The 25,351-nt window shown below is 41.8% G+C and overlaps 1 long non-coding RNA gene across 8 annotated transcripts in view; it reads left to right on the top strand.

The window, feature by feature from the left end:
• Positions 1–240: 240 nt before the first annotated feature.
• Positions 241–25,351, top strand: part of LOC119028339 — a 45,470-nt gene continuing 20,359 nt past the window's right edge. For 2 of the 8 annotated variants that reach the window (XR_005077683.1, XR_005077678.1), the window contains exons 1-3: positions 241–567; positions 4,431–4,498; positions 5,321–5,449. This is a non-coding gene — a long non-coding RNA (uncharacterized LOC119028339). Of the gene's footprint in view, positions 568–4,430; positions 4,499–5,320; positions 5,450–11,645; positions 11,894–20,714; positions 21,132–21,179; positions 22,591–23,266; positions 24,104–25,351 lie in introns of those variants that run through there. The other 6 variants (XR_005077684.1, XR_005077680.1, XR_005077679.1 and 3 more) reach the window with 6 other exon arrangements.

Here is a 25,351-nt window from a genome sequence, read left to right as displayed (position 1 = left end):
TAGTTTTTTTTCACATTCACACAGTCAGCTCAATTATTAATACAGCAGCATAATAATAATAATCACATACAAACGTCTCATGATGAAGTTTTATTTGTTCTTTTTTACATAAATACATTAAATTCATGCACAGGAAGGTAAAGAAGTTAATGACAACTAGCTCACACACTTTGATCTGCTGCACTGTTCATGTTTTAATTAAAAATAAACCACATTATTATTAGTAATGAAGCTCACTGCAGATTAATAACTGTAGATTATTTATTATGACTAATTTAACTCCGCTACGGATCGTCGGAAGGGTCAAAGTTGTGTTCGTCGCTGACCCACCGGTCCGGTCCAGTTTAAACCTTGTTTTATGGGTTTATGGCTCAGAAGCCGCACTGTGCCGGGAAACAGCCGCTGATGAGCGCAGAGCAGCAGCTGCTGGGCCGGTGAGGACGAGGAGGGAGAGAAGCGACAGAACACGTTCACTGTCTGGAGACTAAAACAAGCTAAAAGAGGCTAAAAGAGGCTAAAAGAAGAAGGAATACTGGATCCATCACAACACTTTAACATGATACTGACGTAAGTCCAGTTATTTGTCACTGTTATTAATGTCTTCTGTCTTAAAACGGTTCTAACATTACTCTTACTGTGACAGTTTGGCTAGCTAAATAGCTGCTTCTGCATTTTAGCCATCGTTAATATTCGATTTTAGCTGAAAACTAAATGACTGCTGGTTAATTAATGGAGGGAAGCTACTGTAGCAGCCTGTTGTTGTGGTTTTAACAGTTGGTGTTAATGTTAGCTGTTCACCTCAGCAGCTCAGGTGAGCTAACATTAATGCTAATGGTTTGTTCTAGTGGCTAAATATAAGATAAGTTCAGTTAGAAAACAGTTCATTTGGCTGATAGTTTAGTGCAGTTTAGCTCAAAAGTAATTCTCGTCACTAACGTTAAAAACGTTTCAGAACGCTAACGATTGTTGGCAGTTACAACAGTTAAGTGTGTGTGTGCTAACGGTCAATGTTTGCTAGCTAGCAGCGGCTGTTTGAGCAGCTAAATCAGTGTAACTCAGGGAAGCTAAAAGACCATTTTAGTAGTTTTTACCAGTTTGTGTTAGCTATTAGTTTAATTTAGCAGCTGAAACGAGCTCAAGTGAGCGAACATTAACATTAACATTAACATTAAGGTGGTTCTCTTTAGGAGCTAAATATGTAGAGAACTGTTAATTTGTCTGTTCATTCACTTTAGTTAAGTTTCTCCGTAGTTCATTTAAAACAATTTAATGGTCATTTAATGGCAAATATTTGTTTAAGAAAACTAAAACAGAAAACTAACTGCTGGCTCATATAACCAGTAAAGGTTAGCTAATGTTTGTTTCTGCAGAAAAATACTGTGAATTGTGGTAGCTCACCTCAGTAGCTAGTTTTAACAGTTAAGTCTGTTATCTAATAAAACAGCTGTTTTAGCAGTTAAATCGGTTTCATTTCAGGTGAGCTAACAGTTTGGTTTTCTAACTGTCAGATTTGCAACTTATGGTTTGTTTAAGTAGCTAAAATTGTTTTAGTTTACATTTATTCGACTACTTCATCAGTTTAGTTCAGTCTAGCTGACTGTTCCTGTTTCATGTCAGGTGCTTTGGTTTAAGTTAGCTCGCTGCTCGTCTGAGCAGCAAAAACACTTACGTTTACTTGGAGTCTTGTAGGCTGTGAAACTCCTCAATTTATCATCAACACATCCCAAAATTACAATAGATTTACCTTGTAATATTTTATTTGTTAGTCTAAACTGTGTTGTGCTCAGTTGAATTGAGGTTACACTCATTGTCCTCGATAGAATTTTAGCGATTGCCAAATAACAGAAGCTTGTCACAGATTTTCCAAACACACGACCATCCAGCAGAATGCAAAGTGAACTGAGGAAAGTCAATAATTGGAAAAGGAACATGAAGATTATTGATTGGTACATACTATATTAAAATTACCAAACCAATGCCAAGTTTAGCTCAGTTAGCTTAGCTCGATTATTCACCATATGAGTCATGTGACTTTTAATGATGAATAAACGAAAATACACACTCATTTCAGTAAGATAAATGCCAAATCTATGGAGACACATTATGTTCAAGCTTGTTGGTCGACTGTAATCTGAGGTGACACTTGCTATAATCTCTCTGAAGTGTGTTGTGACGATAAAGAGTTGAGATTCTATCAGGAACTTCAGATCAGCTACAAGTTGAATTCTGCAGCACCTGGTTTGACACCGGTGCTGTAAACTGGTAAACTCTGGCTCAGGTCTGGTTCTTCAGGTGATCACATGTCGACAGGCTTATCTTCCAAATTTTCATCCCTCCCGTACTCTCCCCCCTCTCCTCACCCCCTGGCCCGGTGTACCTTACCCCCCAACAACCTGAACGTCCTCCGTATCTCCGGCTGAATCACATTCCTCCGTTTGGCGGCCACAATGGGAGAACTGTTTGATGGCGGCTCTGCTCTGGTTCAGGTATTCCCCCTCTGATTAGGAACCTGAGCTTCACAGACCCCCCGCACCTCCCTCGGAGCCCTTTATTACGCCTCCACTCCCCCAACCTCAACACAAACACACTGAAATTATCTCACAGGTTAAAGCACATGTTTGTCGATGTGCAACATGATTGGACTATGCTGCTTCGGATGAGCCTCGCCGCTTTTATCTGTCCGTATCAGCGTGAAAACCTCGTCAGGTCTGAGAACGATCCAGAGCTTCTGTTTGGGAAGAAAACTTCTAATCACAAGTTTTGTTAAGAAACCTCAGACAATCAGACATTCAGCTGCACGTACAAACACAGCCGTCAGGAGGAATCCACACTATATGAATCTTTCAGATGGTTGATCCCATAGAAAAGAAAAACTGTTGTATCGTGGACGAGTTTAAACTTTGGTGGATTTTGTTCAAAAAGTAGAAGGTACAAAGTTTTCATTGGGTTGTAATGAGATACAAAAATATACATGTAATTAATAAACTCAAAGGTTTTATGAAATGTAAAATGACCTCTGATTCCCCTTAAATCACCATAAGCACAAATATTCTCTGCTGACACCTTACATATAAAATATAAGAACACATATAAGCAGATTTAAATTGTACAGTTGAAAAAAAGACACAATATGTGTGTTTCATGTAATTTGTCTACAAATCTGCATAAATGATTTTATAAATGTTTCCTGACCTGAGTGTGTAAACGTGACGGGGTTAAAAACATCCTCTCAGATAGCAGCAGTGGATTTTTACATGTATGGCACTAAAATATTTCCCGGTTATGATATTTCACACTTTTACTTCACTACATTTCAGGAGTAATCCTGGTCGTAAGAAGTCACCTTGCACGCTGCGCTTCCTTTTTCTTTTTGTGTGACAGAAAAAAAATGTTAATAAGACATCAGGAATGATTTTGCGGAACATGTGGAACAGTATTTACACTTTATTAGCCAGATTTGGATTTATTAACCTGTGATCAGACGGAGAAACAACATCTAGAAAACAATAATGACCCCAGAAAATGTCAACTGACCTCAAAGGAGTCGGAACAATTAATTTTATAACAAAATAAATTTAGACAGAACGCTGGGAAATACTTTATTTATTCAGTGATGAAATGTAACCGAGTACATCTTACCAAAGTATTTTACTAAAGTACAATTTTGAGGTTCTGCTGATTTATTCTTCCACTGTTTCCTCCACTATATTTATTTAACAGATTACTAGTTACTTTGCAGATCATGAGCTGTGTCAGAACCAATGTAAATGATTTCTAATTGTTTATTTTATTGAGAAACATGTTGGAAAAAAACACTAAATGTGATTATCAGAAAAAAGTTGAATATTGGATTTGATGATTGTCCGTGTGTGTTATCAGCCACAGTGTAGATGTAAATAGATGTATCGTTTACTTGTACTATTGATACTTAAATACATTAAATACATTTATTATCAGATACTTTTACTTGTGTCTTTCACTTTTAGAGTCATATTTTGACACTGTTTTAACTTGACTGTTCTGTATTTATTATTACACCATCCTTTTTTATCACTTATAACTGATCAATGAAGCATCAGCGGTGACTAATTTATAACAATAATAAAAGCTCATAAAGGCGCCTTGTTTCAAAGTGCTTCCAGATATCAAGTCTAAATCTATTTAGTTTGCAGCGTTTGTCACAAGTTACTGGAGAGCTAGTTTATAAAGCAGGTAAAATAACTGAAGCTGTTTCCAGGTCAGTGTAAAATGTGGATGACTGTGTGTGTTTGTCACGCTCAGTACTGATGTGACATCTTGTAGCGCTGTCACGTGTAAAGAAGTATTCCTCTCAGTTGTATTAGTACGTGGTCATTCAGAGCTGTGAAGTGTGAGTGAAGTGAAATGAGACTTACTGACGGATCACTCTGATGTTTCCTCTCTTCATGCAGCGTGAATGTTGAGCGGCACCGGTCGGCTTCTCTCTCTCCGGGCTTCGACGAGATCGCTCGGTCTGGAGGTATTTATGCCAAAACACACGAGTTTTCTGCTGAAGGAGGGATGGAGGGGTGAGGATTGTGGGGGAGGAAAAGGGGGGGAGGAAGGATTGAAACCCAAAACAAAACATAGCATGATAGCCTGTAAGCAGTTCCATGTGTCCGGAGGAGTGATCGCCCCGTGGTCCTCCAGCCCTCTCTCTCTCTGTCTCTCTCTCTCTCTCTCTCTGTCTCTCTCTCTGTCTCTCTCTCTCTCCCGCTCTCCCCCCTCTTTCTCTCCCCCTCTCTCTCTCTCTCTCTCTTTCTCCCTCTCTCCCCCCTCTTTCTCTCTCTACCTGCCTCCGTCCCATTAAACTGACCATAAAGAAGCTGTAGAAGTTGTTGGGAGTCAGTTCAGTTCAGTTTAGCCCAGGCTGCCTCCTCCTCCTCCTCCTCCTCCTCCTCTTCTTCTTCTTCTTCTTCTTCTTCTTCTTCTTTTTCTGCTCCTGGTGATGATGATGATGATAATAATGAAGAACAAGCTCTAATTATACCCGAGGAGGAAAAAAAAAAAAGGGGAGAAGCGACCCGAGGTGCACGGCGATGCGGAAAAAAGGCTCATCATTCTGCTCGGCTGTGTGTGTCTGTGTGTGTGTGTGTGTGTGTGAGTGTGTGTGTGAGTGTGTGAGGGGGGTGTGTGTTCTTTCTCTCTGAGCAGATGACTGCCGCTCACCTTGCCACGGGGTCTGCATGAGATTGGTTCATTGTCAAGGAGCTTTTTTTTTTTTTTTTTACCCATGATTCCATATGGTATGGAGCAGGCTACATGTTGCCCAACATGCCAGTGCAAATGTTTTCTCAATTAGGTGTCTTATCTCCGGTGAGCGCTCTCGCATCAGATGAAGCTTGCTGACAGCGTAATGGCAGGGAAAACCTCGGAAGGCTCCATCAAATGGCAGCTCTGCTACGACATCTCAGCCAGGACCTGGTGGATGGTAAGTTGGCACAACATTTTCTTTTTTTTTTTCTTTCTTTCTTTCTTTCTTCTCCTTCCTTCCTTTTTCTTCCACCAAAAGAAGAACATTCCCTCCTCCTCCTCTCTTGTCCTCCTTTATGTGGCTGAGCTCTCAGAAACACAGCAGCTTTGTGTTTTATTTCCAAAAAGCTCCTGGATCTCAGACGCGCTCGGACTGTTTGTTGTTTTCAGCGTCTCCGCCGCCCCCTCGCTGAGCTCCCCTCGCTCGTCTTCCCGGCATCCCGTTAGCAGACGGGTGCCAGCTCAGGTCTTCAGCCGCGGGTTTGTTCCTCCCTTCTGCTGCCGTGACACTGCGGCTCCTCTTGTCATCCTTTACGTTCTCCCTCTCGTGCTCCGTCTAATTAACAGGAAACTTCTGTGAAAACACACAGAAAGTCCTGCTTTGTTTCTGTTCGCTCTCCGAGAAATAGCTGAGCATCGCGCTCGGCTCCTGAGCTCTGACCCGTCACTGCCACTGTGGCAATTACATCGCACCAGGGAACAAGCACCCCACCTCCCTCACACCACCTCCATGTGAGCGCTGGTGTCCCGGGACAAGCCGGGGCTCCGTCTGCAGCGCCCGGGCCACATTTAGCAGCTTGTTTGGTCAGCGAGGCCAGCCGACCTTTGACACCCCCGTCACTGCTGTTGTGGCTGAGAGAATGGAAGGGGGATGAGGTCAGAGCAGGGAGAAGCTGGCAGACAGACGGGGGTTGAGGGGAGTTTGGTGGGTCCGCTGAGAGACGAGGACGGGGGTCCGGGGGAGTTTTGGTGCTTCACAATAGTCTATTGTGACCGGCTCGTCCAAATGAGGCAGAGAGATGAAAGAGCTCAGAGAGTTCATTAGAGGACAGCTCATTATTGCTGTCACCGTTACATTTAACACTATATTACCACGGCGAGATCAGTGAGGAGCTTGTGGCCGTCTGGTTGGTTTTGGTTGATGGACGCAGAGTTCTGGTGCTGCAGGTCCGTTCTTTCCTCCAGCCGGAATAAAAAGAGTTGTGTTGCCAAACAGACAAAGGCGACTTTATCCTCTCCGTAACAGGACCGTGAACTTTGTGAATTCCTCTCGGTCAAACCAAAACCACCACCCCCCCGTCCCTTAAACGCACACGCACACACACACATACACACACACACACACACACACACACACACACACACTTTCACCGTCTAGCCCACCAGCAGCAGCAGGACAGCGGCGAGATGTGATGGGAGGTTTTTTTACTCAGCGGCCGCCATGCTCAGGGTCCGAGGCGTGTGTGTGTGTGTGTGTGTGCGCATGTGTTTGTGTGTGGCTCGGTTGGTGGGTGGGAGACTTTTGCTCCGCGGTGTGTGTTTTGTGCCTGAATGTACCGGCCCGGCCCAGCTCGGCTGGAGGAGATTCTTATTTTGAAAAACGTCCCAGGTTTTTTAGTGATTTTATTTCTTAAATGAAATTGATTTTTAAAATGTTTTATTGATGGAGTTGTGTTGTTTAACATCTGATGCTGAACAGGCTTCATCATTTTAATTTAATTCCCTTTGTTTTCTCAGTGATGCTGCGTATTAATGAACATTACTGTAGATAATTGGGTTAGTTTTCAGTCCCTGATCAGGTGTAAAGTTTGAAACAAGTTTAAAACAACAGTCATCAGAGACGTGAGACGTGTCACACAGACACATCAGTTATTTAAATTCTGATAATATCTGCAGTTTCAGGCAGAACACTTTATTTTCTGGAGTTGTTATGTTGTCGGGTCAGAAGGTTGTGGGTTGATCAGAATCTCAGTGATGAATTCGTGTCTGATTCTAATCACAGACGTCAGGATGGACCCAGTCTGTGTTTCCCGTTATATGAGAGGACAAAAATCCAAATAAGCTTCTGCAGTGATGATTTAACACGTCACACATTGAACTTAAAAGACAGTTTTTACCTTTACTTTGATTTAATTATTCTATTTCTAAATTTAACATTACATTCACTGCAATCCATAATTTTATACTCTCTAGACATTTTAAAGTATAACTTTAAAAATGTCCCTTTGTCTCGTGATGTTAAAGCGTCTGACCTGACTGCAGTTTATTATTTTGGTTATTTGTACATTTCTATTTTATTTTAATTTTTTAGAACAAAATTATTGACTTTCTGAAGGAATAAAAAAATAGATTGTTGCCACGTTGCATCAGATTTACCACAGTCTGATTTAAATCAATATAAAACAGCACATTTCATATTTGTGATGATAAAATAAATATGAATGAATGTTTCGTCTCCTCTGAAATTACTGAAATGATGTAATTAAATTGAGTTTTTTGTTGGCTTCATTTTTAAAGTATATTACCGTCTGAAAACTGTAGGAACAATAAAATGTTTGAACTCTCAAACTAAATGTTAAAAATACATTTTATCAGTAAGTTATAAACAGTTTGTTGGTTATTGACACGTTGCTGATGCTCCTCCGTTAAACGATCGCAGTGAGTTAATTAGTCGGACGTAAATCCGTCCGCGCTCCAACATGCGAGTGTGAAGCAGCGGAGAAGGTTAAAAAGCACAAAGAGGATTATCTGCTTAAAATTTAAAAAGCAGCTGATGTTTCCAGATTATTTCTGTCGGGTCATCTCAGGAAACACGTTCTCTTTTTTAATTTAGTCTTTAAAAGGATTTTAATCTCATTTATATTTAAATGTTTTATAATTCCACAAACCGCCATGAAAACGGCTGTTTGAGGATTTAATTTGTCGTCTGTTAATTTATTAATATTGATGTCAATGAAATGAAAGAATCTGATGTATTTCAGCTCATTTTACATTTAAAGTGTTTTTAATGATTAAAACTATAATTAAAAGATATTAATGTTTTATTCTTTTCTTTTATCCATCTATTTCACTTCCACAGTCTGCATCATAATTTAATTGTCTTTGTGCTGTTATTAAAAAACGAGCGGCTCTTTAACATTTTAATTCTTAAAGATGCTTTTAATCTCAAAATACCAACGTGCCTAGTTTCTGTATTTCTCCAGTCAGTTGCAGTTGTTATAATTTCATTATTCCTCCATTCTGTTTACATCAGCAGATTTTAACATTAACATTCCTGCTTCTCCGCATCACTACACAGTCAGTACAGTTATATTAAAATTAACGCGTAATAATGCCGGTTGAATCGTTGCCAGTTCGTATATATTGTGTCTCTCCAGGCTCACAGTAAACGGCTGTGAAACGAGCTTCAGTGCTGACGACTCGTCTGCAGCCGAACTACAGTAAACACACTCGAGTGTAATCAGATCTTATTAATATTAACATTTAATGCAGCGGTGTGAAGTTATAGAGCCGCACGGAGCGACTGACAAACAACAAGCAGGAGAAGAGAAAAATAGTAATTACGTTTACATTTTGTCAGTCTGATAAAATGATCTTTGTTTGATTTTGACATAATCAGGTTAAAACACATCAGCGCCCGTATGTTTTCCATTTGGAGCTCCTCCGTCTCAAACAGACGAGGCTGAGGTTCATTTTCATTTTAAAACCTGACGACTCTTCATGTGAAAACATTTCAAACGTTGAATAAAAAACAATCAACCCGTCTGAGGTCAGCGGAGAGTTTCTGCTGCTGCTCGCTCACAGCGGGAGGTAACAGGATTTCTGCAGCACTACAAGTGATGGCCCCATAATCCCTCCACAACACACACACACACACACACACACACGCGCACACTTGGCCCAAGTGTGTGTGTGTGTGTGTGTGTGCGCGGGCCAGTGAAGTTTTCTCTTCACATTGAAAAAAAAAGAAATAAGGCACATATAAGATAAAACGTCTCTGTCAAGTTTCCCACACACCATTGTTAGACTTTGAGATTGTTCATTATGATTTTATAAATTTACTTTAAAACATATATAAATAAAATGTGTGTGTGTGTGTATATGAATCGTCCTACATTCAAGTCTTTGAATGCATATTTTTAAAATAAGCATCTAACACTACACTACATATCAGATTTGCCATCAAAGTGTTTATGAAATGCAGTTGTTTTTTCTTCTTTGTCTTGATGATGAAAATTATGACAGACAGAACAAATACTAGAGATTAATGAACACTAAATATTAAGCACCAAGAATGAGAAAACTAACGAGTTGCTCAATTTATAAAAAGAGCATCTTTCTTCTCCTCACACTGACGTCTCTTCTTTTTGGTGGAAGCCTCTTCAGTAGTTTTGTGAAATCCAGCTGACAAACCAACCAACCAGCTGATTGTGGTGAAACGGGTCGCTCAGTATATAAAACTGCATCTTTCTCATCCTCGCGCTGACCGTCGGGCACTTTTGATTTGTGCTGAATGTGAACGGGTGAAGCTCTGCGTGGTGGAGGACACGTTTTGTTGTCCTCAGGCTTATGAAGGCGTAGGTGCACATATTTAGTGAGAAGAGTATGAGCTCCTCCCCCAAGAAAATGTATTGTTTTTTAATTTTAGACTTGTTACACGTATTACACTTATTACCACCATACACAATGTGTACAACATGTGGAAAGCTCGAGCCGATCATAAAAAAGTTTAATGATAAAAGCTGCTGGAGAAGTTGACTGAGAGCAAACATACGATCCGACGTATGCACATATATTTGAGTAGTTGTTAAGTGTAGACGTGTAGGTGTGATGTCTTTTTAAGTCACAGATCGTGAGAGTATGTGTCGCTTGTTGAAACATTTAAAACTGTTTATACCTGACAAGTCACATCACGTAGTCGCGTGAATTATGACTGCTGTCTCAGGAAACAAAGATTCATTGTGTTTTGTCTCGTGTAGCTCTTGTGCTGTGTACGTACAGTTCAGGAAATCACATAAACATTGATGAAAAGGAAAGAAGCCAGTACTGGAAAACTTTGAGAGTGACTTGTGAGATAAAGAAGAGTTAACATTAGTCGGTAAATCTTCAAGGTAGCTGAGAGGATTGCTGATTTATTTATTTAAAATGTTTGATTTTAGTTATTAATTCTGAATATGACAGACATGTAGGTTATGGCTTCAGAAAAGTGACGTCTGTAACTTGTGGTAAAGTTATAATGGTGAGAGTTTCTCCTCTCTGCACTCGTGTATCTAAACATCGGCCTGATCTGTGCGGCGGCGACACCGAGCTCTGTGAGTCAGTGGACCAGTGGATCAGTGGATCGTAGTGGACTGATGGAGGCGCAGCTCTGTGTTTGTGGTCTGTGTGAGGTCCGGTTCATTAGCCAGACTCTCAGAGGAGGGTCGGACCGCTCTGTGAGTTTAAAACCAACATTAATGAGCTCGATGGAGGAAAACTGAGAGAAACACAGCAGGAGGCAGCCAAGGAGACAGAAACTGGACATCAGAGGGTGAAGATAACCTTAAAGTCTGAGAACCAGAGATGAACCTGTCAGAAGTAAATAGACGGGCAGGGCAGCCTGACCATTAATTTATTCATATTACCTCCTTTATCGTTTGGCGTTCTCAGGCAGAGAAGGCTCTTCAACACCTCGTCCAGCTCACCTGCAGAGCAGCCGACATGTCGGGCCTTATGTCCCACCTGTAACACTGTGTCTTTACAGGAAGTATCACATGAAAGTGTCACACATGATGCGTTCAGATACAGTATTAAGTGTAGTTTGCTCTTGTTTTCAGCTCTCAGCCTGACAAGCCTGAATCTGTTTCGATGCAGCTCGGCTAGCCGTTTCCCCGCGTCTCTAGTCTTTGTGCTAAACTTAGCTTAGCGTAACGTTTCCAGGAACTACCTCTGACCTGGACACACACAGATCAAACTGATCCTCACCTGACAAAGAATATAAGTGATAAGAAAGTGTTCCTTTATTAAAAAAGATGTGACCTTGTTGTAGCTCCTTCAGTCAGTCAGCTGATGGAAGTGACTCACCTTTTCACACTAATTTTACCTTTTCAGCACCACAGAGTCCACACAGACGACACAGGAAGGTTATGTGTTCCCGTGTGTGTGTGTGTGTGTGTGTGCGTGTGTATGTGCGTGTGTGTTACAGAGCGAGTGTCATATTGTGCGGGAGATGTTTCCAATTTGGAGACGGCCATGAGCGGAGTAGAGATGATTAGAGAGGAGGAAATTGGGGGATTAGAATTGTCTGCTTGAACTTCCTGAGCATGGCGTGCTCGCTCGCCCACCTCTCTCCTCTCTCTCTGTCTCTCTCTCTCTCTCTCCATTCGTCCTGGCAGTCTCTCGTCCTCCTGTGGTCATCCCGTGGCGTGGAAAGTGTGAGGACACATTGAGTCCTCGAGCTCCTGGCGTGTCTCAGGCTGTCACCGGCGAGCGGACATGACTCACTCCTCTACTCACCTTTTACCTTTCCTGGCGTCTTTCCTTTCCTCACCTCCTTCCTCTGCCTTCATGGTTTCTTTCCTTTTCTGTCATTTACTTTCAGATTCTTGTCCTCATGCAGCTACTTTCTTTTTCCTTCTCTTCGTTCCATTACCTCAGTAACTAAGAGTAACTTTTCTTTCCCTGTTGTTTAGTTTTTTTTTTTTTGAATATATATTTTTAACTTTCTCTGTTTTTTCCATGTTTGATCTTTCCTTTTCTTTCACATGCAGTCAGAAATGCTTCATACATGTGAATATCTGCTGCCTGACTTTGTCATGTCTGACAGTAGATGAAGAGTCTTTGGTTTTTGGACTGTTGGTTGGACAAAAGAGGCAATTAGAAGACGTCACTTTGGGCCTTGGGAAATTGTGAGAGACTAAAAGTTTCATCGATTGATTGAGATTTCTGTATGAAACCTTTGGTGCTTGAGACATATCAGGATTCAGGAACATGTCACCTTTCTAAACACACAGTTGGGTTGATATGTCAGAGGTTTCGGTGTTGACACTTCAGTTTTGGCCTGTAAGAAGAAGAGAGTGTGTTAAAGTCCTGGCCAGGTGCTGTGATTCTCTGTTTAATGTCGAACAGAGCGGTCGGCTCTGCAGCTTCTGCTGCTTCTTCTGTTTTTGTTTTTTGGTCCAATAAGTCTCGGAGGCTCGGGGCTGTAATATCCGCTGCTGTGCTTCTGGACTTATGGAGGGAAAGCTGAGCCTGAGGCGGCTGCAGGGAAACCCAACCAAGCTGAGCGCCCACCTCACCTTAAAGGATGATTCTGTCTTTTTATTTCTTAGTTTTGTAGTTTTGTGGTTTTCAATGATCTGACTCACTGATAGGGAGGCAGTGGAGGAGTGTAAGACTCTGTACACTCCGTACACTCCGGACGTCTGTGTCTGACCTTTTCTGCTGCTGACAGTCCGACATCACACTCACTTCAGTTGAGAAGACGTTGTATAACAAAGTTCTGGTAGATTAAACCTTTTCAGGCATGTGGACAGCTTGTTAAATATGTGTTGTGTTTTGATGGAGCTCAGCTAACAATTTCCCCCTGACCACAGTCTGTGCTAAGCTATATGAAAAACATCTCAGACCTGTTGTTCAGAAAACAGAGATGAAACTGTTCTTTAAAATAATTTCTAAGTTCTTACTCTTAAAGCAGCTACAAGAAAGTTTCATTTTGTTGATTCTGGCAGCTCCGGTGGACAAAAGCTGTATGACCAGCACCACCACAGCTGTTTACACGATGCATGGCAGGGAAGTAATGTATTAAGATTAATAACTATAATATGACAACATAAAGTTGTTTTGGTGCAGTACCACTGGACCACAGAGCTGTGAGACTCCTCAGTTCATCCTCATCGCACATAGCTCAAAAAATAGTTTTAATTTTAAGACTCATGCCACCTGAATAAGTCAGGATCTGACCTTGTGACCATTGATAGTCCCAGTTTAATACTAATGCCTCAATCTTTTGTCTAGTTATTATAGTCACTGTTTCATAACCAGTTAAAGTTCCCCGCAGTGTTTTTTGTAAACCTGAATGAAGCAGTGAACAGGTGAATATCTGTCCAGCTGCAGCCGAGCAGTTTCTCCTCCTGCTGCTTCGGTTGGCAGCAGCTTCTCTGCCTGGCTGCTGAACAGCAGAGATGGAGGAAGAGCTGGAGGAGCTTTGTGTGAGAAAACAGACAAACTGTTCTGGAGTCGGTCCAGACACTGAAGGAGGGGCGGGGGCGATCGATGCTGAATTGTGTCTGTGAGAGAGCCTGGACCCAACCAGTGCTGTGTTACTTACACACTGCAGGACTGATTCTGCACTTAGACACCAAAAATGTCCAATTAAAGCTGAAAAAACCCCCCCCACTTAAACCACATTCTTTGTTTTAGTTTCATCTGTTATGAAGCTTGCTGGAGCAGAGACGCAACAGAAACATGTGTCACAGTCCAAACTGGAAACAGTTACAAATGTTCAATGAGTGGAATAAACACTAAAAGACACATATTTTTACATAATAAACGCTCTATATTGATGTTTACTGAGCGATTTGAATGAAGCCATTGTAGTACTGCAGTGACGTCATCATTTGGCCTTAGAGATTTTTATTTTAAGTCTTAACCATCGAGCTGCTGTTTGAAGACATGAAGACCTTAAATAAATCAATGTATGTTTCCATTTTAACTCAAAACAGAACATTTATTTATGTTATCTGATGCATTTAATGGAATATAAATTTATTTATACAACCATTTCAGTTCATGTTTCCATCGCCCATATAAACACACACGAGAGAAGTAACTATCAGCTCACTGACTCCTGGATAGTTTATAACATAAATATGTAGATATGTTTATTCTTCAGCTGCTTAATACTTCGATCACCTATAATAATTTATACGCTCACTTTTATGTTCAGTAGAATACTTGTTGTAATAAATATGTTGTTATAACATACAAAGAACATTTTCTTTCTCAGTTTAATTTCTGTTTTCTACTTTTACAGCATTTCATCACCATAAAGAGTCTTAAACCTTAGAAATATGACACCTTAAATGTAACTGAACAGTGTTAAATTTGTTAGTTTTTAAATGTTTCAGAATTAGTCAAGACCTTCTGTGTTGAAATTCATAGATTTTTCACTAATTTTTAATAAAAAAAAGATGAAAGAATTGATCAGAAATTGGTTAAAATAATCTTGTAAACGACCCCGCTCTTCCTCCTCGTCCTCTTTTTGTCATCCTCCTCATCCATCTCCAACTCATTGCGTGTCCTCTTCTTCTTCACCCCTTTTTGCTCCTCTTCATCACCCCCTCTTTGTCCTCCTCCTCCTCCTCCTCTACCTCCTGCTCCGTGTCTGTTCCTCCCTGGAGTAACATGGCTACCTGCCAAGACAGCTGCTTCATCTTCAGGCCACTCAGTTGTTGTTTTGTGTGTGTGGTGGACGTCCTGCTGGGACGAGAAACAATAGGACACTGATGATGATGATGATGATGATGGTGATGGTGATAATATCCCAGATCAACCTGCCCTTACCCTCAAACTGTTTGAGGATAAAGTGATGAGGTGACTGTCAACATGGTGGTCCGTCTCTCACTACTGCCTGACTTCCTGTCTGTTGCACGTTGGTTCCTACTGAAGATGTAAACCCTCTAACACTTTATTTTACTTTACCTAGTTTTTATCAACAGAAAATAGTGCATTTGTTAGGGACTATTTTCAGCAGTGGATGAATCCACATTTGGTACTTCCAGTGAGTGTGTGTGGCAGCAGGATGGTGTGTATGGGACTGAGTCCAAGTAAACTCCAGTGTGTGTGTTCATGGTGATGAAGGAGTGTGTGTGGCTCATTAATGTGTTTTTACAGAGCGTGTCAGGCTGTGCTACACACAGTACTTGCTCAGAGATTGATTCACAGTTGGTTTGTAGAAATATAGAATATCTGCAGACTTGTGTTTGAGGCAGGTGTACAGACAGAGTGTCTGTACAGTTAATGCAGCCCGTCCCCTTCTCAGTGGACCTACAAGATCTCTGTTCAACAAAGTGAGCATTGTTTGTTTCTGCTCTGTGTCGTGGCTCTCTGCCAGGCAAGGATCAGTTTCAAACAACCTCAAACCTGCTGCTTTCTACATACGCTCTCCCCCTATCTCTCTGTCTCTCTCTGCCATGATGCTCTACATACCTGTCAGTGGCTCTTCTGCTCCTTCCTTGAGATGTTGGAGGAGCAATGTCCAGAAGTTTTTATTCCCTCTGTGGAGTCGAAGCTGAGCCTTACTTTACCAGAGTCGGTGTGCAGCAGGTCAGCAGAGGATTCAGACGTGTGATGGTTTGAGCTTTACTCCTTGAACACAAATGAAAATTCTAGTTTGGATTCTGCTAACTTCAGCCCCAAGACTAAAAAGCTATATATGAATGGTTTATGACACAATTATGCGGGTCAGTAGTTCAATACCTGGAGCCCACAGCTGCATGTTGAAGTGTCCTTGGGCAACATACTGAACTCGAGATTTGTCCTGATGGTTGTTGTGTCGCTGTGTGAGTGTCTGAGCATGTGAAGAGCTGTATCACTGCTGATGAGCAGGTCAGCACCCTGCAGCACCTCTGCCATCAGTGTCTGAATGTGTGTGAATGTGTCAACATCACTTGAGTAGTTGAGATGCAAGTGTGGTTACTAACTACGATTTAAAGGTGCAGTCTGTAGTTCTGGGTAAGAAATATGAATGAGGAGATTGTTTGTTTTTCTGCCTAAACAAACTAAATAAATAAACTTTCTTTTCCTTCATTACTGAATAAACTGAATAAACAAGCTGACCTTAAAGGACAACACACTTTATACTGTTTTACTTTGTTTACATGTGGTGGACCCTGCCACCTTTCTAGCTTCAAACAGCGTTCTGGGACCTTATTGTCCTCTGAGAACAGCCGGTTTATTCACTAATGGAAAAAATGTGTAATATTGCCTCATTGATATTGTAAATATTAAAATTTGTATTTTGAACTTAGTTGCCAAAACAACAGAGTGCTCCTTTTAAGTGCACAACAATGATGATTTGATGACTGCAGCCGTCCCAGAATGTATTGTCAAGCGCTGGTTATCTGTCCATTCACCAGGTACAGGTGGTCCACAGGAGGGTTTATAGTCTCACACCTAATAGTTGAACTTTTTATCACACTCGTCCTGTAATGTATGGACACATGATTGTGTCTGCTGTCGTTTCCAGTTCTCTGTATCACGATCAGTGAAGGACAAAAAACACAAAATTCTCTGAAAACACAGAATTTATCTTTAAGTAGTCTGAAGAGTGCCGACACTCGTACTGAGCTGGTGTTGGGTGACCGGACCGACTGAAGCTCTGATGTAAAGGAAGAACTGAAGCTTTACGTTTCAGCCGCTTTAAACTGGTATGATTGGATGGATCTCAGGAACCAATCAGGGCCAAGTCCACCTGATAGTCCAGCAGAGGTTTTTAGTCTCAAACTGACTGAAATTAAAACTCAGACCCAGTTCTGATATAAACTAAAACAAATTTAAAGTGTTGTACGATCTTGTATTTAAAAGAATGTGTCTGTAGCTGGTGTGTGTGTCTGTGGTTTTCCACACTCGCTCTTTTGTGATTGTAACAGAGAGGAAAAAAATGGAAACAGAATCCAGAAACGCCATCTGGTATTTGGGAGCTGTGTGTGTGTGTGTGTGTGTGTGTGTGTGTGTGTGTGTGTGTGTGTGTGTGTGTGTGTGTGTGTGTGTGTGTGTGTGTGTGTGTGTGTGTGTGTGTGTGTGTTGAGGAGTGATCTTATTCTGCGTGCCACACAGTTCTTGGTCTCCAGCCATTCGGTGTTTGGCTGCCAGCGGAGGTGTCAGTCTTCAGTTAAAGGGAGGCAGCTCTGGCTGTTTGCTGTTTACTCGATTGGCAGAAATGGATTTTTGCCATTTTTTTTTCTCCGTGAATATCACCTGTTCTGTCACACAGCCATCCCACCCGCTCACTCTGGAAACAGCTGAGCAGTTTCCACAGTCACACATTCACAGGATTTAGCTTCTTCTTGGATAAAAATAACACAGATTGGGATTTATGGAGAGAGAAATCCAGACCCAAAATCTGGTCCACCAGATGTCATCACATCTTCTTTTTATTTTTAAATTGAGAAAAAGAACGATACTGTCTTTTCTCTTTTTTAAGTATGAAAATGTAGAAAGCGTTGTGTTTCCCAAGAGGATCAACACTTCTGTGGTGTCTCTATAAAACTAGAATGGCACTCAGTAGATAAAACATTCAATAATTATCGCCTGAGAGATTAAGCAAAATGTTGAAATACGCTCTATCTAGCAATGTTAAAGAAAGTGAAAAAAAGTTCTGAGTCTGTCCCTTTTTATCTGGATCAGCTCCAGATCAGCTGGGAGTTCATTCTGGGCCAAGACTCATCATTATTATTATCATTGTTATTATTGTTATTATCACACCAGCAGATAACACATGACTTAATGACGGAACTGTTAATGTGGTTTCCATAAACGACTGCACTTTAAATGTACTAAGTGTAAACTAAGTCACTTGATGAAGATGTTTCAACAATTCTAATGTTTCTAAAGAAAATGATCAAATATATTATAAGTCACAGTATGGATTAAATAATGTGTTTCCTCCCACAACATGTGGAGGTGGAAAATCAGTCCTGAACAGATTTTATTCGGGCTGTATGATATTTATAAAATGGACATCGGAGTGATTTTTTTGTTTTTTAGTGAGTGCATTTATCCAACAACCGTCATTCTATAGCCTTCCTGTTAGCAGATCTTGTTTTCAGGCTGTGTGCAGCCAAGTTTTCACCATTCAGGAGTGTCCACGTTCAGACCAAACCAGAACCGACCTCATCTGCAGCCCCGAAGGAGAGAAAACACCTGAGATATTAAGTCAGAAGCAGTGAGCTGAGATGTAAAACAGCTGTCAGATTGTCGTCTGCTTCAGACTTTGTGTCAGCGTGTTGTCCTCGTTCATTCAGACAGAAAATCGATGTGAACACAGTCTGTGGGTTCACACACAGGTGAGCAGGTGTGTGTGCTGTTACAGTGAACATGTGAACATTACGTATGTACAGTCAGAAAACACGAGTGCAGGTTGTTCAGACATGACTGCACATTAACAGCTCCGTCCTAATTAATTTTCCTATCAAAGCTTCAGAGGCAGCAGCTGTGGAGCGCTGTGAAATGTCCCTTTAATCAGGTCCAAATGTTCCCGCTCAACCCTCCACACACGCTGAACCGCGACGATGCAGAGAGCATTTTTAACCTATTAATGCTTTAATAGCAGTCTGAGTGATTAAACAATTAGATAATTGATCTCATCTAATTAGACAAATGGAAATAAAATGAAGAGAGCTACTTTGTGATTAGAGGTGGACGGATTATGTGGAGCTGCCAGATGTTTGCATATCATCAGCATCAGTGTGATTAGAGTGTGGAGGGAACACGGACTCACTGCAGAGTCACACGAGTCCAGTAGGAACCACGACCACATCAGACATGTGAGATAAAATATCCTCAACTGATCCTCAGAGGGAAAACTCAGACAAAGAGAAATTAGTTCACGTAAATAAATAGAAGTAACCAAGAGAACAGACATAAAAACAGAAACTACAGGAGAGTAAAAACACTCAAACTGCATTTAAATGTCCTGTATTAAATGTAGTTTTCTGGCAAGAAATGTCATTAAGTCTCAAAAGTACAAGTAACATTAAATTATGAACATGTATGTCTCTCAGTCAGTCCATTATACTGTTCAATATTCAGCATTTTGTAATGATTGGAATCAGTGTGTTTTTTTTTTTTTTTTCCGTTTTAATCGTTTAAATGCTGTGAAAATAATTTGATATAAAAATGTGCTACTTTGGCTCTTCATGCAGCATCAAAGTTATGAATCGTACGATTCTCCAAGTCCATGATAAGCTTGCACAGCTACAGTTAGCAGCCTGGCTACAGTTAGCAGCCTGGCTACAGTTAGCAGCCTGGCTACAGTTAGCAGCCTGGCTACTGTCCGGAACAAAAACCAACTGTATTCCCAGTTTGAACTAGAAACTCTGATCTCAGGTCTGTGAAACAGACAGTTGTATTAATAAGTTGGCAGGTTTTGTAGAAAGAATGGTGGTTTTGAAGCATCTGGGGTCTCAGTGTTGAGAGGAGACACACATCAACGAGGGAGCAGACTTTGACACAACACCACAGCACTCTGCATTCAGTGACTGTCCATCTGTTTGCTCCTGTTTCACCTCAGTTTCTATCAATCTCCCTCTTCACATTCTTTGTTTCGTCCATCAGCTTGCTTCTTTTTCTTTTGCAGTGTCGGGTTTCCTCAGTTATTCCAGTTGTTCCAGCGTTACCTGGGGCTAGTGACTGGGGAAGACAATGCCTTGAACTGTTGTGGTTGTGAAATGGCAGACATGCTTCCTGTGTGCTGTAATTCGACCTCTACCTGAATTCTGTCATTTTTCTGTCATTTCACTGCGACATCAGTATTTACTTAAGAATGAGAAGTCAGATCAGAAAAGCTGTTTGTTGCCGGTTAAAATTAAGATTTTCATTTTTTCATCAGTTTCACTCAGTGTCAGCAGAGTCATCTCACTGAACTCCCTAAAACAGAAAGTTTAAAGTTGAAGAAGTACAGGAGAGTAATCCAGCAGCCTGATCTGTGCTGTTATTCACTGAGGAAGTGCAGCTGCACATTAAATCTGTGTGTGAAGACGGATTAATGAGCGCCACAGTGTTTCTGGAGGAGTTAGCTGCTGTAACAGTGTCACAGAGGCACCATATGTTTAGACATCAGAGAGCCGTTTAACAGCATCCAAAAAAACAGGATGTGAAGGAGTGTTTGTCAGCATCTACCTCCAAGGACTCATTCATTAGCAGTAATGTGGAGTGATCACCTCTTTATCAGAGTGTGTACAAACTCTCAGGTTTGTCCCGTGGCCAGCTCCCCCCCACCCTGTCGCCCTCACCCCCCTCCCTTATCTAATTAAGTTGATTCAGAGCGGTGCCTGCGTGCGTGCAGGACCCCATTACTTACGGCTGTCCGGTCCGGGGCGCCTGCTGACCCCTCAGAGCCTGTCGCCGTGTTGTGCCAACGCCTCCAACAGGGGGAGCCGCTGACCTCACACAGCCCTGTACCACCCCCACCCCGGGGGAGCTGAGGACGAACAGCTGGTGGGGGCATGAAGGGGGCCTCCTCCACCTCCCCTCCCCTCCGCTCTCACACAGGAAGCACCTACTCACAGGGGAGTCTGTCCTCTCCATTCCTTTAATCTGGAGGGGCTCAACATGGGGTCCCGGGACCTCCAGGGGTCCTTGAGAGGGTTATCAGGGGTCATCGACTTTTACTAGATAAACAGAGACGAACTGTATCTGCACACTTTCTATAAACTCTGCTGCGATCTGCTTGTGTTTTACAGCAGCTACAGAAATCACAGCTGACCGATGAACATGAGTGACCTGAAGTCAGCTCAGATATGAAGCAGTGGAAGAAACATATCACTTCAGTCATTATCAAATGTTGTTTCTCAGTGATAAACTTGATGAAAGAGAGGTGAAGTTACTCTAAACCTAACGCAGCAACAGAGTATTAAACATCATTAAAGTTATTACCCATTCTTGACAGTATACAGTTTCCACTGCAACGTGTCTCATGTTGGAAAAGCACAACAGAAGTAGAACAAAACAGTCAGTTCAAGAAAAAAAGACTGATAGAAGATTCTTGTTCCTCATTTTTAAGCTAACAGCATTAGCTTGCACAAGCTTGGCCACATGTCGATGGTGTAAATTATATCTTAATTTTCAGTCAAGTGTTCGTCCGATTTGTGACAACAGTCGGGGATATTAAACACCAAGATTGTTAACTGGAAATGTTTCTTCCTCAGATAAAGTTTGAACCTGTCCTTCTTCCTGCTCCACTCCTTCCAGCCCCCGACACCGAGAACATCTTCTAATCTCCCAGCTTCATTCTGCGTACCTGCAGCCCAGTACCAGTAGGAATCATGTAAATACTGGATGTATCTCGCGCCAACTGTGGGAAGTCGAGTGTGGAGGTCAGGGAGTTGAATGAGTGTGCAGCCCAGAAAGCTTAAATGCTGGAGGCCGATGGTCGTTTCCAGTCACAATCCAACAGTTAAAGGCTCAGTCTGCTTCACTCTCTCAGAGGAAGACGGACTTTAAGTTTATCTGACATTCTTGTAACCCTTCTTCATCGTGGCCACTTTACTCAGTGATTGGTCAGATGTGGAGGTGAGAAAGTCTGCAGTTTCATTGCCGATTGCATCGACACAGACTGTAACACTCTGGATGTCTTCCCAGGAGTCTGAATCTGTCTCTAAGTGTGCTGTCATCCACATGTGTACGACTCACGACGCTGAGACGACAAAGACACAGAGTTGTTTTTTGAACCATCTTTCCTTCACTTCTCTTGTTCTGCACAGATATTTTAGGAAGAAATAATTATAAAAACATCGGCATTGGAAACAGTCTTGGGTGGTTTAGCCGAATCTTCTCATATCTCCGCTTTTGTCTGGCGATGGCGTTGCTCCTGGTTCCTCCCCCTGTCCTCCCCCTTCGTGCAGCAGGAGGCCCCTCTGTCCTCCCTGCCAGCCGGGCAGCGTGGAGGGCAGCGGGGGCACAGAGGAGCCTGGTGCTGCCTGATGGCGGTCAGGATGGGCCGCGCTCCGCTACAGATGTGATGCCAGCTTTTGCCAGGGGTCACCTTGGAGAGGCCGATGGCAGCATGTCCACCCCCTGCTCACCCCCCTCACCCCCCCATCAGTACAGCTGGCTCCCTGCTTAATCCGCCACAGGGGGAGGAGGCAGGGGGCCACACGGGCCGCTACATGTTTCCTACATACAGATACAGTTTGTGGGAAAACACTCAAATATCTGAGCTGAGCAGGAGCAAAGCATCAAACATTATTTACTTAAAGGAATAAACTTGTGGGACAAATCATGTTCTTCACTAAAGTTTGTAGGTTTATATTAATTGATTAATTAGCAGAGTGGTTTCGGTTTAAAGGTTCATTCTTCAACCTTTCAACCTTTGAAATGGCACTTTGACAACATTGTCTTCGCTTAACGTCACTCGTGGAGCTCTCCAAAGATCGCAGTCTTATTAACTGATAATCAGACCAATCTGTGCTCCCAAAGACACCAATGTGTTGCTTTCCTTAGACTGCAGGGTTCTCCCTGAAGGTTTGTGTACGACTGCACATGTCTGGCTCTGAGGTTTGAGGCTCGTCCCTGCAGACAGTATTACCTTTTTTAAATAAAAACTGTAATTTCACATCATTTTGGACCATTGGACCGAAATGCTAACTGGTCCACTGGTGACCGACTACAACAACCAGGACTGGTAAAAGTGATGTTAGTCAGTTTTGATGCTCTCCACATTCATTTTACACTCACTTGGCTTTAGGTGGTGCCTGAATGGCTTTTAATGCTGCAAGTCTTATAAACTCAGCAAAGTGGTGGAAAAGGCTTCAGAAATGGATCCCTGATGATACACAATAATGAGGAGGGAACTGTCGATTACAGGAAAGTGAAGAGAATTAATGTACTAAATGAATAAATACAATAAATATATTTAAATATGTGCACAAATACAGGTGTAGAAAATGCGAGGAACACAAAACATATCTGACATTTTTTCTTAGAAAATCACTGAAACCAATAATTGATAATGAAAATAGTTGTTTACTTTTCTTTTGATTATTGATAAGTATTGTCAGTATTTATCCTCAATAAATTCATTTGAAAACTTCTACATCTGAAAGTCAGAAGGAATAAAGTGCAGTTTCCAAACACGCTCGGGCTTCGGTCCAGCTCCGGTGTGGCCTGCAGAAGGTGAAGCCGCAGATCTGCTTTCCCAAACTGGATCCATCCTCTCTGCTAATCAGCCGTACATCTGCACGTTCCTAATTGTTTCCATCTCCCTTCCTGATTCTCTCCGTTCACCGTGCTGAAGGCTTTAACAGGCTGAATATGGTTTCAATGGAGGAACATGGAGGGGCTTTACTCCGCGGACGTGAAAAGAATCTGCTCAGTTTTCTGCCGGAGCTCATGGAACCTGCGGCCATTAACAGATCAACTGGAGGAGATTAGATTTCTGCTTCAGTGTTTCTGTGTTTGTGGGGCTGAAACATCCATGTTGATAAATCGTTGATAAAAGTTATAGTAAAGTTTGCTTGGCCTCGTCCTTCTCTGCTGCAGTTCAACTGGACATATTCCACCTCTGATCGCCGTCCAGTGAAACCACCAAGTTTAATGGTTTTTAAAAATATTACTGATTAGGATGATTCATGTGCCAGATTAAATCTCCTCGGGCTCCTAAATACATTAGAATATTTTTAAAAATGGTTAAAATCTTAAAACAAACAAAATATCAATTGTTTTCTTTGGACGGGTTGTATTTTTATAGTGGCATAGTTTTTAAATACTTAAAGTGTAAAATGGTCAAATGTAAGAAGTTGGTTTTACATTTTATTTCTGCGTTCCAGCGTTAAAGGTCAGAATTTCCGAGTTGATTAACTTTCTGATAGCATCACCCAAAGCTTGATGGGAAGTGTAGTGTCAACAGATGAAACATGGAACATAAAAAAACAGAATGAAAAAAATCCATTAATATTCTTTAACTAACCATTATGTTCATTATCAATTGAATTGCCACTTATTTTAACAATTAATCGATTCATCATTTTGACTCTAAAATTACATAAAAAGTGAAGTTTTCAAATGTCTTGTTTTGTTCAACCTGAAGACTCTTCATTAACTATCATAATGACAAAGAAAGCAGAACATCCTCAGATTATAGAAGCTGGCACCTGACAGTTTTTGATGTTTTTGCTTAAAACAAAAAGACTAAAATTATATAAATAGATGTTTTTTTTTTTTTTGATTGACTAGTTATTTTCACTTTTGTCATTGTATAGTGGTCTAAGTAGTTTTGAAGTACTTTTAGTGTAAAACGGTCAACTTTAGGATGTTATTTTACATCCTGAATATCTGCAGCTGCACTCTTTAATGGTCTTTATCAGTGAAACAAGGACAAACTGAAGCTTTGGTTCCTGTTAGTTTCCAGTGTGACTGTTACCGTTGCAGTTCAGTGATCGAGCAGGTACAGCTGCAGGTGAGCGAGGCCTCGGACAGGACGGGCTGAAACTAGAGAGGACTGTGGGAGCTCGGTGCTGATGGTCGACTGGGAGCATTAATGAAGCAGATTAGGTGTCCCGGCGTGGCCCTGCAGGCTTGCAGAGGCCAGGCGCCCTCCTCACTCACACAACAGCGCTCATCAACATGAACCCGCTCAGGGTTCTGCAGGCTCGACCACGGCAGGAACTTTTTCTGAGAGCGTTTCACTGCAGCAACCAGCTCTAACGTTCCTATCAAGAACCTTTAGGTTGCTGTGTTGATCACTTTAGATGCCACTTACGCCTTTAATCAGATTGTGTGTGTGATTAAAACTGGTTACTATCTCTGACCAGCTTCTTCGGCTTCAGCTTCGTATACTTAAACGATGCCACCTAATTTCCTCCATCGCTGCTGAAATGATAACTTTGGCCACTTCACTGCCTAACAACAAACGTCAGTGTTGGTTGTAGAAACCTGCTTTTGTTGACCTCCATGGCTGTTTTATTGATGAGTACAGGCTGAATCTGTGAAAAGATCCAAACTTTTGACCAACAGTTGAAGTAGTTTGAAGTGTTGAACTTGTTGCAGATCAATTGATTTGAGCAGTTCTCGATCCCTCGACCTCTCAGACTCACCTGGACCTCTTGTCTTGTAAGGAGGACGACACTGAGAAAGTCTCAGAAAGACATTTCATCATGGCCGGATTAACCCTTCAGGATGTCCTGGGGTGAAACTTTTCCATTGGCTCCATATTGGTATTTCAGTTTGAGTTGGTTTAACTTGAGTGAAACAAGTGTGCACTTCCAAAACCAGTTGGCATGGAGTCTTTGGGGCCCTGGAGGGTCCAGCAGCTTCAGTTTTTGGCAGTCACCTAGCAAACACTCTCAAGACTTAGAAACCTCATGAACACTCCCAGCGACTC

This window comes from Acanthopagrus latus, chromosome 11, assembly GCF_904848185.1.
Source record: "Acanthopagrus latus isolate v.2019 chromosome 11, fAcaLat1.1, whole genome shotgun sequence".
NCBI classification, from domain to species: Eukaryota; Metazoa; Chordata; class Actinopteri; order Spariformes; family Sparidae; genus Acanthopagrus; species Acanthopagrus latus.
This window is presented reverse-complemented; position numbering and strand designations above follow the sequence as displayed.